At 44.5% G+C, this 13,153-nt stretch overlaps 1 protein-coding gene across 6 annotated transcripts in view; it reads left to right on the top strand.

Annotated features, from left to right (window-relative positions):
* LOC139249446 (zinc finger protein 154-like) overlaps nt 1-13,153 on the top strand; it is a 293,366-nt gene that overhangs the window by 71,559 nt on the left and 208,654 nt on the right. For 5 of the 6 annotated variants that reach the window (XM_070872417.1, XM_070872412.1, XM_070872415.1 and 2 more), the window contains one exon: nt 6,763-11,151. The exons of the other annotated variant lie outside the window; for it this stretch is intronic. The gene's annotated coding sequence lies outside the window, so the exon portion shown is untranslated. Of the gene's footprint in view, nt 1-6,762; nt 11,152-13,153 lie in introns of those variants that run through there. 6 annotated transcript variants of the gene reach the window in all.

Raw genomic sequence — 13,153 nt, 5'->3', positions numbered from 1 at the left:
TCTCTGTTTATATTACACTAGACCCTGTCTCTGTTTATATTACACTGGACCCTGTCTCTGTTTATATTACACTAGACCCTGTCTCTGTTTATATTACACTAGACCCTATCTCTGTTAATATTTCTCTCGACCCTATCTCTATTTATATTTCTCTCGACCCTGTCTCTGTTTATATTAAACTAGACCATGTCTCTGTTTATATTACACTAGACCCTGTCTCTGTTTATATTACACTGGACCCTGTCTCTGTTTATATTACACTAGGCCCTGTCTCTGTTTATATTAAACTAGACCCTGTCTCTGTTTATATTGCACTAGACCCTGTCTCTGTTTATATTACACTAGACCCTGCCTCTGTTTATATTACACTCGACCCTGTCTCTGTTTATATTACATTGGACCCTGTCTCTGTTTATATTACACGAGACCCTGTCCCTGTTTATGTTATACTAGACCCTGACTCTGTTTATATTACACTAGACCCTGTCTCTGTTTATATTACACTAGACCCTGTCTCTGTTTATATTACACTTGACCCTGTCTCTGTTTATATTACACTAGACCCTGTCTCTGTTTATATTACACGAGACCCTGTGTCTGTTGATATTACACTCGATCCTGCCTCTGTTTATATTACGCTAGATCCTGTCTCTGTTTATATTACACTAGACCCTGCCTCTGTTTATATTACACTAGACCCTGTCTCTGTTTATATTTCTCTCGACCCTGTCTCTGTTTATCTTAAAGTAGATCCTGTCTCTGTTTATATTACACTAGACCCTGTCTCTGTTTATATTACACTGGACCCTGTCTCTGTTTATATTACACTTGACCCTGTCTCTGTTTATATTACACTAGACCCTGTCTCTGTTTATATTACACGAGACCCTGTGTCTGTTGATATTACACTCGATCCTGCCTCTGTTTATATTACACTAGACCCTGTCTCTGTTTATATTACACTAGACCCTGCCTCTGTTTATATTACACTAGACCCTGTCTCTGTTTATATTTCTCTCGACCCTGTCTCTGTTTATCTTAAAGTAGATCCTGTCTCTGTTTATATTACACTAGACCCTGTCTCTGTTTATATTACACTCGACCCTGTCTCTGTTTATATTACACTAGACCCTATCTCTGTTAATATTTCTCTCGACCCTATCTCTATTTATATTTCTCTCGACCCTGTCTCTGTTTATATTAAACTAGACCCTGTCTCTGTTTATATTACACTAGACCCTGTCTCTGTTTATATTACACTGGACCCTGTCTCTGTTTATATTACACTAGGCCCTGTCTCTGTTTATATTAAACTAGACCCTGTCTCTGTTTATATTGCACTAGACCCTGTCTCTGTTTATATTACACTAGACCCTGCCTCTGTTTATATTACACTCGACCCTGTCTCTGTTTATATTACACTAGACCCTGTCTCTGTTTATATTACACTAGACCCTGTGTCTGTTGATATTACACTCGATCCTGCCTCTGTTTATATTACGCTAGATCCTGTCTCTGTTTATATTACACTAGACCCTGTCTCTGTTTATATCAAATTAGATCCTGTCTCTGTTTATATTACACTAGACCCTGTCTCTGTTTATATTACACTAGGCCCTGTCTCTGTTTAAATTACACCAGACCCTGTCTCTGTTTATATTACACTAGACCCTGTCCCTGTTTATATTACACTAGACCCTGTCTTGTTTATATTACACTGGACACTGTCTCTGTTTATATTACACTAGATCCTGTCTCTGTATATATTACCCTAGACCCTGTCTCTGTTTATATTACACTCGACCCTGTCTCTGTTTATAGTCACTAGACCCTGTCTCTGTTTATATTACACTGGACCCTGTCTCTGTTTATATGACACTAAATCCTGCCTCTGTTTATATTACACTAGACCATATCTCTGTTTATATTTCCCCCGACCCTGTCTCTGTTTATATTTAATTAGATCCTGTCTCTGTTTATATTACACTAGACCATGTCTCTGTTTATATTAAACTAGATCCTGTCTCTGTTTATATTACACTAGACCCTGTCTCTGTTTATATTACACTAGGCCCTTTCTCTGTTTATATTACACTAGGCCCTATCTCTGTTAATATTACACGAGACTCTGTCTCTGTTTATATTACACTAGACCCTGTCTCTGTTTATATTACACTAGACCCTGCCTCTGTTTATATTACACTAGACCCTGTCTCTGTTTATATTACACTAGACCCTGTCTCTGTTTATATTACACTAGACCCTGTCTCTGTTTGTATTACACTGGACCCTGTCTCTGTTTATATTACACTAGACCCTGTCTCTGTTTATATTACACTAGACCCTGTCTCTGTTTATATTACACTAGGCCCTGTCTCTGTTTATATTACACTACACCCTGTCTCTGTTTATATTACACTCGACCCTATCTCTGTTTATATTACATGAGACCCAGTCTCTGTTTATAATTCTCTCGACCCAGTCTCTGTTTATATTACACTAGACCCAGTCTCTGTTTATATTACACTAGACCCTGTCTCTGTTTATATTACACTAGACCCTGTCTCTGTTTATATTACACTAGGCCCTGTCTCTGTTTATATTACACTACACCCTGTCTCTGTTTATATTACACTCGACCCTATCTCTGTTTATATTACATGAGACCCAGTCTCTGTTTATAATTCTCTCGACCCAGTCTCTGTTTATATTACACTAGACCCAGTCTCTGTTTATATTACACTAGACCCTGTCTCTGTTTATATTACACTCGACCCTATCTCTGTTTATATTACATGAGACCCAGTCTCTGTTTATAATTCTCTCGACCCAGTCTCTGTTTATATTACACTAGACCCAGTCTCTGTTTATATTACACTAGACCCTGTCTCTGTTTATATTACACTAGACCCTGCCTCTGTTTATATTACACGAGACCCTGTCTCTTTTTATATTATAGTCGACCCTGTCTCTGTTAATATTACACTAGACCCTGTCTCTGTTTATATTACACTAGACCCTGTCTCTGTTTATATTTGTGAAGGGGAAATCATGCTTGACAAATCTTCTGGAATTTTTTGAGGATGTTTCCAGTAGAGTGGACAAGGGAGAACCAGTTGATGTGGTATATTTGGACTTTCAGAAGGCTTTTGACAAGGTCCCACACAAGAGATTAATGTGCAAAGTTAAAGCACATGGGATTGGGGGTAGTGTGCTGATGTGGATTGAGAACTGGTTGTCAGACAGGAAGCAAAGAGTAGGAGTAAATGGGTACTTTTCAGAATGGCAGGCAGTGACTAGTGAGGTACCGCAAGGTTCTGTTCTGGGGCCCCAGCTGTTTACATTGTACATTAATGATTTAGACGAGGGGATTAAATGTAGTATCTCCAAATTTGCGGATGACACTAAGTTGGGTGGCAGTGTGAGCTGCGAGGAGGATGCTATGAGGCTGCAGAGTGACTTGGATAGGTTTGGTGAGTAGGCAAATGCATGGCAGATGAAGTATAATGTGGATAAATGTGAGGTTATCCACTTTGGTGGTAAAAACAGAGAGACAGACTATTATCTGAATGGTGACAGATTAGGAAAAGGGGAGGTGCAACGAGACCTGGGTGTCATGGTACATCAGTCATTGAAGGTTGGATGCAGGTACAGCAGGCGATTAAGAAAGCAAATGGCATGTTGGCCTTCATAGCGAGGGGATTTGAGTACAGTTGCAGGGAGGTGTTGCTACAGTTGTACAGGGCCTTGGTGAGGCCACACCTGGAGTATTGTGTACAGTTTTGGTCTCCTAACTTGAGGAAGGACATTCTTGCTATTGAGGAAGTGCAGTGAAGGTTCACCAGACTGATTCCCGGGATGGCGGGACTGACATATCAAGAAAGACTGGATCAACTGAGCTTGTATTCACTGGAGTTCAGAAGAATGAGAGGGGATCTCATAGAAACGTTTAAAATTCTGACGGGTTTAGACAGGTTCGATGCAGGAAGAATGTTCCCAATGTTGGAGAAGTCCAGAACCAGGGGTCACAGTCAAAGGATAAGGGGTAAGCCATTTAGGACCGAGATGAGGAGAAACTTCTTCACCCAGAGAGTGGTGAACCTGTGGAATTCTCTACCACAGAACGTTGTTGAGGCCAATTCACTAAGTATATTCAAAAAGGAGTTAGATGTAGTCCTTACTACTAGGAGGATCAATAGGTATGGCGAGAAAGCAGGAATGGGGTACAGAAGTTGCATGTTCAGCCATGAACTCATTGAATGGCGATGTAGGCTCGAAGGATCGAATGGCCTACTCCTGCACCTATTTTCTATGTTTCTATTACACTAGACCCTGTCTCTGTTTATATTACACGAGACCCTGCCTCTGTTTATATTTCACTAGACCCTATCTCTGTTTATATTTCTCCCGACCCTTTCTCTGTTTATATTAAATTAGATCCTGTCTCTGTTTATATTGCACTAGACCCTGTCTCTGTTTATATTTCTCCCGACCCTGTCTCTGTTTATATTAAATTAGATCCTGTCTCTGTTTATATTACAATCGACCCTGTCTCTGTTTTTTTATACTCGACCCTGTCTCTGTTTATATTACACTGGACCCTGACTCTGTTTATATTACACTAGACTCGGTCTCTGTTTGTATTACACTAGACCCTGTCTCTGTTGATATTACACTCGACCCTGTCTCTGTTGATATTACACTTGACCCTGTCTCTGTTTATATTACACTAGACCCTGTGTCTGTTGATATTACACTCGATCCTGTCTCTGTTTATATTATACTAGACCTTGTCTCTGTTTATATTACATTAGACCCTGTCTCTGTTTATATTACACTGGACCCTGTCTGTGTTCATATTACACTAGACCCTGTCTCTGTTTATATTACACTAGGCCCTGTCTCTGTTTATATTACACTAGACCCTGTCTCTGTTTATATTACACTAGACCATGTCTGTGTTTATAGTCACTCGACCCTGTTTCTGTTTATAGTCACTAGACCCTGTCTCTGTTTATCTTACACTAGACCCTGTCTCTGTTTATATTACACGAGACCCTGCCTCTGTTTATATTACACTAGACCCTATCTCTGTTTATATTTCTCCCGACCCTGTCTCTGTTTATATTAAATTAGATCCTGTCTCTGTTTATATTACACTAGACCCTATGTCTGTTTATATTTCTCCCGACCCTGTCTCTGTTTATATTACACGAGACCCTGTCTCTGTTTATATTATACTAGGCCCTGTCTCTGTTTATATTACACTGGGCCCTATCTCTGTTTATATTACACGAGACTCTGTCTCTGTTTATATTACACTGGACCCTGTCTCTGTTTATATTACACTAGACCCTGCCTCTGTTTATATTACACTAGACCCTGTCTCTGTTTATATTTCTCTCGACCCTGTCTCTGTTTATATTACACTAGACCCTATCTCTGTTAATATTACACTAGACCCTGTCTCTGTTTATATTACACTGGACCCTGTCTCTGTTTATATTACACTAGACCCTGTCTCTGTTTATATTACACTAGACCCTATCTCTGTTAATATTTCTCTCGACCCTATCTCTATTTATATTTCTCTCGACCCTGTCTCTGTTTATATTAAACTAGACCCTGTCTCTGTTTATATTACACTAGACCCTGCCTCTGTTTATATTACAGTCGACCCTGTCTCTGTTTATCTTACATTGGACCCTGTCTCTGTTTATATTACACGAGACCCTGTCTCTGTTTATATTATACTAGACCCTGACTCTGTTTATATTACACTAGACCCTGTCTCTGTTTATATTACACTAGACCCTGTCTCTGTTTATATTACACTTGACCCTGTCTCTGTTTGTATTACACTAGACCCTGTCTCTGTTTATATTACACTAGACCCTGTGTCTGTTGATATTACACTCGATCCTGTCTCTGTTTATATTACACTAGACCCTGCCTCTGTTTATATTACGCTAGATCCTGTCTCTGTTTATATTACACTAGACCCTGTCTCTGTTTATATCAAATTAGATCCTGTCTCTGTTTATATTACACTAGACCCTGTCTCTGTTTATATTACACTAGGCCCTGTCTCTGTTTAAATTACACCAGACCCTGTCTCTGTTTATATTACACTAGACCCTGTCCCTGTTTATATTACACTAGACCCTGTCTTGTTTATATTACACTGGACACTGTCTCTGTTTATATTACACTAGATCCTGTCTCTGTATATATTACCCTAGACCCTGTCTCTGTTTATATTACACTAGACACTGTCTCTGTTTATATTACACTAGGCCCTGTCTCTGTTTATATTACACTCGATCCTGTCTCTGTTTATATTACACTAAGCCCTGTCTCTGTTTGTATTACATTAGATCCTGTCGCCCTTCATGTTACACTGGGCCATGTATCCATTGCACTTCACAAGACAATGTCTGTTTGTGTCAGCCGTGGCTCAGTGTGTCTCACTTTCGCCTCGGTCTCAGATAGTTTTGGTATAAACTCCCACTCCATAGACTTGAGCACAAAGTCCAGGCACGTCACTGCCGGTGCCAGTATTGAGGGAGTGCTGTTGGAGGTGCCGTCTTTGGGTTGAGAAGTTGAACCGAGTCCCCGTCTGCCCTCTCAAATGGACGTAAAAGATCCCGTGGCAAGATTGTGCAGAGGAGCAGGGAATTTGTTCACAGTATCCTGTTCAATAACTTCCCCTCAACAAACAGCACGGACTAAATCCATTATCTGCTTATTTATCACTTGCAGTTTGTGGGATGTTGCTGCCACGTTTCCTACATTACAACAGTGACTGCACTTCATGGGACTTCCTCAGGTGGTGAAAGGAGCTGCGTAAATACAAGTCTTTCTCATTTCTTATTTAAGGATGTATTTTTTTTGAATTATGTTCAGATGATGCATTTCCACATCTGAGGAGAAATATCAGCACAAGGGGAGAAACAAACACATCAATGTGCTCCACACACACATCAATGTGCTCCACACACACACATTAATGTGCTCCACACACACATCAATGTGCTCCACACACACATCAATGTGCTCCACACACACACATTAATGTGCTCCACACACATCAATGTGCTCCACACACACACATCAATGTGCTCCACATACACATCAATGTGCTCCACACACACACATCAATGTGCTCCACACACACACATCAATGTGCTCCACACACACACATCAATGTGCTTCACACACACATCAATGTGCTCCACACACACACATCAATGTGCTCCACACACACATCAATGTGCTCCACACACACACATTAATGTGCTCCACACACACATCAATGTGACCCTCACACACACATCAATGTGCTCCTCCACACACATCAAATTCACCACACACACATCAATGTGCTCCACACAAACATCAAAGTGCCCCACACCCTTATCAAAGTGCTCCTCACACACACATCAATGTGCCCCACACACACATCAATGTGCTCCACAGGCATATCAATGTACTCCACACACACACACACATCAGTGTGCCCCACACACACACATACAATGTACCACACACACACATCAATGTGCTCCTCACATACACATCAATGTGCCCCACACACACACATACAATATACCACACACACACATCCATGTGCTCCTCACATACACATCAATGTGCTCCACACAGACATCAATGTGCTCCTCACACACACATCAATGTGCTACACACACACATCAATGTGCTCCTCACACATCAAGGTGCTCCTCACATGCACATCAATGTGCAGCACACACATCAATGTGCTCCACACAGATATCAATGTGCACCACACACAATAAATGGCTTTGTTGTATATGTAAACCTGTAAATATCTTGTTTAACCAGCAGAGAGCTCATCCCCTGGATTCCCAAGGGATCCCACAATCCTTTGGGAGCACCTGTACATAAGGAGGCCTCCCAGGCTGGAGAGGCACTCTGGAGACCTGTAATAAAGGACGACAGTCACACCTTAAATTGAGCTCACAGTATCTGGTCCGATTCTTTATTCAAGACATACTGGCGACGAGATACAGATGACGAACTCCACCGGAACAATGCAGAGAACTGTGGTCATCCTGGAGACGTTTTCGTGGGGAGATGATTGTGAAACCTTCGTGGTGCGACTTGACCAATACTTCGTGGCCAACGAGATGGAAGGAGAAGCGAAAGCTGCCAAACGAAGGGCGATTCTCCTCACCGTTTGAGGGGCACCAACGTATGGCCTCATGAAAAACCTGCTCATCCAGCGGAACCCAGAGAAGTCGTATGATGAGTTGTGCACACTGGTCCGGGAGCATCTAAACCCGAAGGAAAGTGTTCTGATGGTGAGGTATCGGTTCTACACGTACAAGAGGTCTGAAGGCGAGGAAGTGGCAAGCTATGTCGTAGGGCTAAGGCGCCTTGCAGGACATTGTGAATTTAAAGGAGACTTGGAGCACATGCTCAGGGATGTCTTTATACTTTGCATTCGCCATGAAGTAATACTTCGCAAACTTTTGACTGCAGAGACCCCAACCTTGAGTAAAGCCATAGCGATAGCCCAGGCGTTCATCACCACCAGTGACAATACCAAATAAATCTCTCGGCACACGAATGCTGCTGCAAGTACTGTGAATAAAGTAATGTTGTTTTCGAATCGTAATGTACAGAGCAGGATGCACATGCCTGCAAATGCACGTCCGCAGATGTCTGAGAGTCCACCATCAAGGGTCGTGAATGCAAGGCCGTTAACACCTTGTTGGCACTGCGGGGATGACCATCGTTTCCATTCAAGCCGCTGCAAAGGAGACATTTGCAAGGGCTGTGGAACAATGGGACACCTCCAACGTATGTGCAGGCGAGCTGAAAACACTGCTAATCCTGCAATCTAGCATGTTGCAGAGGAGGACAGATGCACGGTGGATCACGATGAACAAGAGCCTTAGACTGAGGAGGCAGAGCTATATGGGATGCATACATTTACCACGAGGTATCCCCGATAATGATGAAGGTTGAATTAAATGGACTCCCGGTGACAATGCAGCTGGACATAGGTGCGAGCCAGTCCATAATGAGCAAAAAGACTTTCGATAAATTGTGGTACAGCAAGGCCTCAAGCCCTGTCCTGATTCCCATTCGTACCAGACTGATAACATACACAAAGGAACTAATTCCCGTAATAGGCAGTGCTATCGCAAAGGTCTCCTATGATAGAGCGGTGCACAATTTACCACTCTGGGTTGTACCGGGCGATGGCCCTATGCTGTTCGGCAGTAGCTATCTGGGAATGATACGTTGGAACTGGGATGACGTCCGAGCGCTCTCGTCCGCCGACGACACTTCATGTACCCAGTTCCTCAACAAGTTCCACTCCTGTTCGAACCAGGCATTGGGAAGTTCCAAGGAGCATAAGTGCAGATCCACTTGATTCCAGGGGAGCGATCCATCCATCACAAGGTGAGAGCGGTACCGTACATGATAAGAGAGAGGGTGGAGATTGAGCTGGACAGGCTGCAACGAGAGGACATCATTTCGACGAATGAATTCAACGAGTGGGCCAGTCCGATTTTTCCATTCGTAAAGGAAGACGGCACTATCAGAATCTGTGGCGATTACAAAGTAACTATCAATCGTTTCTCCCTGCAGGATCAATACTCGCGACCAAAGGCAGAAGACGTATTTGCAACGCTGGCGGGAGGAAAAACGTTCACGAAGCTGGAATTGACCTCGGCCTACATGACGCAGGAGCTGGAGGAATTGTCGAAGGGCCTCACCTGCATCAACATGCACAAAGGTCACTTCATTTACAACAGATGCCGCGGTAATATTCCAGAGGAACATGGAAAGCTTGCTAAAGTTGGTCCCGCACTTTGTGGTCTTCCAGGACGACATCTTGTTTGCAGGTCGGATCACCTTCATGCACCTACAGAACCTGGAGGAGGTTCATAGTTGGCTTAATCATGTGGGGCTCAGTTCAAAATGCTCGAAGTGTGTTTTCCTGGCGCCTTAAGTGGAGTTCATGGGGAGAAGAATCACGACAGATGGCAATGATGATAATGACAGCAAGCATGTCCGCTGCCACCATTGAAAGCCTGTGGGCCACGTTTGCCACGCACGGCCTGCCTGACGTCCTTGTGAGTGACAGTGGATCATGCTTCAACAGTGCTGAGTTCATGATCGCAATGGGATCAAATATGTCACATCTGCCCCGTTTAAACCAGCGTCCAATGGTCAGGCAGAGTGAGCAGTGCAAACAATCAAGCAGAGCTTGAAGAGGCTAACTGAAGGCTCACTGCAGACTCACCTATCCCGAGTGCTGCTTCGTTACCGCACAAGATCCAACTCGCTCACTGGGATCCCACCTGCTAAACGGCTCATGAAAGGGGCACTTAACACAAGGCTCTCGTTAGTCCACCCTGATCTACACGATCACGTAGAAAACAGGCGACTTCAACAGAATACATATAATGATCACGCAAATGTGTCACGCAAAATCGAGATTAATGATCCTGTATTTGTGTTGAACTATGGACCAGGCCCCAAGTGGATTGCTGGCACTGTTTCGGCCAAAGAGGGGAGTAGGGTGTTTCTGGTCAAACTTTCAAATGGACTCACAAGCAGGAAACACTTGGACGAAACCAAACTCATATTCACGGACTATCCAGAACAACCCACAATAGATTCTGCCTTTTTCGACCCCCCAACACACACACAAGTGGCAACCGACCACGCGATTGACCACAAAGCAGAACCCATCACCTGCAGCAGCCCAGCAGGACTCACCACACCAGGCAGCCCAGCAAGGCCAGCTGCGCAGCAGCCCAGCGAGGGCCCAACAATTCACTCACCATAGCCAGCTTCAGCACCGAGACAATCAACCAGGGAAAGGAAGGCCCCAGATCGACTCACATTGTAAATAGTTACACTAGTGGCTTTTGCGGGGGGAGTGTTGTTATATATGTAAAACTGTAAATACCTTGTTGAACCACTAAAGGGCTCATCCCCTGGAGTCCCAAGGGATCCCACAATCCCTTTGGATTACCTGAACATAAGGAAGTCTCACAGGCTGTAGAGGAACTCTGGAGACCTGTAATAAAGGACTACAGCCACACATTACGTTGAGCTCACAGTATCTGGTCAGAATCTTTATTCAAGACATAACAGTTTTAAAATGTTACCAATTAATAAAAGCGGAAGTCCAGTGATTCACGGGGCAGTGAAATAAATTATTTTGCGGTGGGTGAGAGAATGGTGTTGATCGGAAAATCCGAATAAATCCCTTCCCTTCCTCATATTATACCATAGAACCTTAGTAGTTCACTACACAGAAAGAGGACACTTGGCCCATCGCGTCCGTGCTGGGACTGTACTAGAATAACCCGAAGCTAATTGTGCTGTTCCACTCTCTCTGCATAGCTTGATATCATCATTGCTTAAGACAATTGTTCCACCGTCCCCTTAAAAGATTTTCTGACGTAAGTCATCGACCTGAAACGCTAACTCTTTTTTTCTCTCCACAGATGCTGCCTGACCTGCTGAGATTTCCAGCATTCTCTCTTTTTATTGTCTCCCTTAAAAAGTGTAGTGGCCTTTGTCTCAGATAGCAGTTAAAACACATAACCTCTCTCCTCCCTGCCTCAGACTTAACAAATCCCCTCTCTGTCTCTCTCTCTCTCAGACAGCATTTATTTAAAACACATACCCTCTCTCTCCCTATTTTCTAACAACCCTGCTTAGGGAAAAATCATTTTTAAATCTGCCACCTTTATCCCAGTGATCACCTTCAGTCCATCTCGCTCTTTCGTGAATGTGTTAAACTTCAAATACGTTCTTTGGTATTAATCTTTAAAATGAGAATGGAGGTGAATGCAATGTTGAGACGAGGGGCAATCTGTGCTGTGTGTCTGGGTACTATCAGGGTGAGGCCTGTGTGTGTGGGTCTTGGTGCTGTCAGGGTGAGGCCTGTGTGTGTGGGTCTTGGTGCTGTCAGGGTCAGACCTCTGCGTGTGGGTCTTGGTGCTGTCAGGGTCAGACCTCTGTGTGTGGGTCTTAATGCTGTCAGGGTGAGGCCTCTATGTGTGGGTCTTGGTGCTGACAGAGTGAGGTCTGTGTGTGGATTTTGGTGCTGTCAGGGTCAGACCTCTGTGTGTGGGTCTTGGTGCTGTCAGGGTGAGGTCTGTGTGTGGGTCTTGGTGCTGTCAGGATGAGGCCTCTATGTGTAGGTCTTGGTGCTGACAGAGTGAGGTCTGTGTGTGGGTCTTGGTGCTGTCAGGGTGAGGTCTCTGTGTGTGGGTCTTGGTGCTGTCAGGGTGAGGCCTCTGTGTGTGGGTCTTGGTGCTGTCAGGGTGAGGCCTCTGTGTGTGGGTCTTAATGCTGTCAGGGTGAGGTCTGTGTGTGGGTCTTGGTGCTGTCAGGGTCAAACCTCTGTGTGTGGGTCTTAATGCTGTCAGGGTGAGGTCTGTGTGTGGGTCTTGGTGCTGTCAGGGTGAGGCCTCAGTGTGTGGGTCTTGGTGCTGTCAGGGTGAGGCATCAGTGTGTGGATTTTGGTGCTGTCAGGGTGAAGCCTCTGTGTGTGGGTCTTGGTGCTGTCAGGGTGAGGCCTCAGTGTGTGGGTCTTGGTGCTGTCAGGGTGAGGCCTCAGTGTGTGGGTCTTGGTGCTGTCAGGGTGAGGCCTCAGTGTGTGGATTTTGGTGCTGTCAGGGTGAGGCCTCAGTGTGTGGGTCTTGGTGCTGTCAGGGTGAGGCCTCAGTGTCTGGGTCTTGGTGCTGTCAGGGTGAGGCCTCAGTGTGTGGATCTTGGTGCTTTCAGGGTGAGGCCTCAGTGTGTGGATCTTGGTGCTTTCAGGGTGAGGCCTCTGTGCGTGGGTCTTGGTGCTTTCAGGGTGAGGCCTCTGTGCGTGGGTCTTGGTGCTGTCAGGGTGAGGCCTCTGTGCGTGGGTCTTGGTGCTGTCAGGGTCAGACCTCTGTGTGTGGGTCTTGGTGCTGTCAGGGTCAGACCTCTGTGCGTGGGTCTTGGTGCTGTCAGGGTCAGACCTCTGTGTGTGGGTCTTGGTGCTGTCAGGGTCAGACCTCTGTGCGTGGGTCTTGGTGCTGTCAGGGTCAGACCTCTGTGTGTGGGTCTTGGTGCTGTCAGGGTCAGACCTCTGTGCGTGGGTCTT

Source organism: Pristiophorus japonicus, unplaced genomic scaffold (assembly GCF_044704955.1).
Source record: "Pristiophorus japonicus isolate sPriJap1 unplaced genomic scaffold, sPriJap1.hap1 HAP1_SCAFFOLD_313, whole genome shotgun sequence".
NCBI lineage: Eukaryota > Metazoa > Chordata > Chondrichthyes > Pristiophoridae > Pristiophorus > Pristiophorus japonicus.
The sequence above is the reverse complement of the archived record's forward strand: the minus strand, read 5'-3'. Positions and strand labels throughout refer to the sequence as shown.